This window comes from Galeopterus variegatus, unplaced genomic scaffold, assembly GCF_000696425.1.
Source record: "Galeopterus variegatus unplaced genomic scaffold, G_variegatus-3.0.2 Scaffold11128, whole genome shotgun sequence".
Lineage (NCBI taxonomy): Eukaryota > Metazoa > Chordata > Mammalia > Dermoptera > Cynocephalidae > Galeopterus > Galeopterus variegatus.
In genome coordinates this window covers 15,703-18,753 of record NW_007737239.1, presented here as the reverse complement: position 1 = coordinate 18,753, position 3,051 = coordinate 15,703, and positions in this window count along the sequence as shown.

Below are 3,051 nucleotides of genomic sequence, written 5' to 3'. Positions count from 1 at the left end.
AAAGTAGATATTAGTATGTAAAGTGTAAGGTACACCCATGATTTCACTATTAAATTCACTCTTTAGAAGAGCTCTTAAATTAAAAATTAAATTAATAAGAACGAATCCTTATAAAATTTTAAAATAGATCATATGATATTCCCATGGAATAATTCCAATACTGAGACTTGTAGTAAAAGTACAGATTATATTACTTTTATTACGTGAAAACTAAAAAGAAAAATAAGCCTTTAATTAAGAACATTAAAAGTGCCAACAATAATTTCTAGAAAAATAGAAGAGAAAAATAATGAAGACAAGGGCGGGGGTGGGGGTGGGCAGAGCAGGATTCAGTGAAAAGGTAAAAGAAAAAAAACAGTTTGCATTTAAAAAAGGACTAAATCTGACAAAATCCTGCCAAGTTTAAGAAAAACTGTAAAGATAAATTAATCAAATGTAGAAATCAAAACAACAATGTATTTACTTGTGGAATTCTACATACGTTTCACATTAGGAAATTACTTGGCCTGTATAGAAGCCCCCTAAACTCTCAGCCAAGAGGGCAATCTTTTGTGGACATATTTTCTTTCCATATTAATCAACCCTTGGACTCACCTTTTTTTGGTCTTCACATTCTTTTGGAGACTTTGTGATTATGGTGTGAATTAAACATTCAGACAGCATTAGCGACTGTTACAGTAGGGTGTTAAGAGTGCAGTAGGGTGTTCGGCACCTTGGCTTCCATTTGGGACATAGTCTTTTAGTCTATTTCCACAGAATCTACATGGACACAATACTCACTTGGAATATCTTTCTCTTTGTCCCATTGCTGCTACTGAAATAGATCATATCCTTGGTAGAATTAAGGTCTCCTGCTTGTCACTTCAGCAACAATGATTTATACTTGAGATGACATGTGTAGGTTGCACTTCTGGGCATAACAAATTGGAAACAAGAAAAATCACACAGTCATTCCCCTTCTCCTCCCAGGTGCTTATTTTTATACCACAGCCTAAAATTTTTCACTTTCAGTCCCTTGATAAATATTTTAAATAACCTGGTTTGCCCTTAAGCTTTTTGTGCATGCCAAATGCTCCTGTGTGTACTTTGCCCTAGGGTCTGACCAAAAAAGGGGTCAAAGGGATAGTATCTTTTTTTTCCTTATTTTCACTTTCGGGGCTACTACTTTTATGTTTTCACAGGCGCTAGTTATCCTTAGAAACCTCAAATGGATGACACACCCTTCCTGGAGGCAAAATCAGATGGGAAAACTGTAAAGCTACTAGGGAAAAGGAAAACCCTAAACAGAAGGAAGAGCTGGTGGTTCCAGAAATATGACCCTCGATTCAGACCCTGAATTAATAAAAATAAGAGAAAAGATATAATGCAAAAAGATTTCAATCTTCTTTCAAATCTTTTTCAAAAGATTTTAAATCTTTTCAATTTGCATAAAAAGGTTTCTTTTTAGAAGAAACAAGTCATCACCTCGTCAGTTTCTCACACCCTACTACCCTAGGACACTCATTTTAATCCTCCAATGCCATTCCATCGTTTGAATTTTTTGGTTTTGGTGAAATTCCCAGGGCCTTCTGCTCTGTTTTTTAGTGGTGAAGGGAGATATTGAAATGGTTGTGTTATATTTGACCCTAACTGCCTTGTATCACCAGAAGCTCTGGCTCTGTGTTTATTACAATCTACTGAATTTCGGCTAACATCAACTATATAAACAGTTCTAGAACTACAGCTTCCCAGGTACCGAGAAAGTGACCCAGGTGTGGACGGACTCCCTGTGGAACCTAACATATGCCAGAGTAGAGACTATTGAGCAGAGGTTAGCACCAAGTCTTCGGTTATCCTCCCATCACTCTTTAATTACAGATCCAGAAGAGAAGAATAAAACAGATCATTTCTTCCGTGCAATCTATCTCACTATAAAACTCTTTTCATTGGGGACATATTAGTTGGCCAAAAATATACAGTTTACAGATATGCTTTTGACACTATTTTTTTTCAAGTTTATGATTACATTGACTTTGCATAATAATTGTTGACTTGGTTGAGTGTACACAAGTTCTATTTTCCTTTGAGAAAATGTAATGCAATAAATATCTTTTTCTTAATGCTGTAGTTTTTACAATAATAATTTTCAAAGTTTACAATATATATCATTAATTTTTTATTTCGTACATATATTAATCATTGTCTAGTTTCTATGTATGTGCTTTCATTGTTCCACTTATTAAGAATTAAACTAAAGATCAATTCTTTATGTAAATGTGATAAGAACATAATAGAAACAAAGAAAAAAAAAAAACTGAGCATGTATGCTTTGAATACTACCCTGAAAATAAATGTTATGATCTTTTACTACAGCACAATATATGTGAAAATTTTGTTATTTTCCTGCATTTATTCATTTAATCAGTGTGTATATTGACTCTTTTCTATGTACTAGGTAATAGGTAATATTCTAGGAACTGTGGATATAAAAAGCCAAACAAAATGTCTGTGATGTTATAAGTATCTGTTGTAGTGGGAGAAATCAACAATAAACAAATAAAAACGTAATATTTCAGGAAATAAAAATTTTCTTTGACAAACCTAAGAGGCTGGTGTGATGGAGACTCACTAGAAGTAGGAAGAACTTAGAAAAAAATAGTCAGGGAAGCCCTTTGTTAGGAGATGATATTTGAATTGAGAATTGAAAAATAGGCATAAACCAGCTATTCAATGAACTGAGAAAGAGTATTGCAATAGAAAGTTACCAGAAACATGATGTACAAAAGCCCTGTAATCTTTGCTAAGTATCAAGGAAGAGAAAAAAGGTGAGGATAGTTCGAGTATCACAAGCATCATTTAGAACCCTGTGGACCAATGACAAAAGCCAAAATTCATTCAAAATACAATAGGAAACAAGAAACAGGAATGAATGTTGCATACATTTTGGAGTAAAATTTGATGAAATGATTGTGAAGAACCTAAAAGGAGTCAAGGATGAATAGACTATTAGGTTTGGGGTGAGAGTAAATGGGAGGCTGACTGTTGGATTATGCCAGAAGAAAAATAATAGTG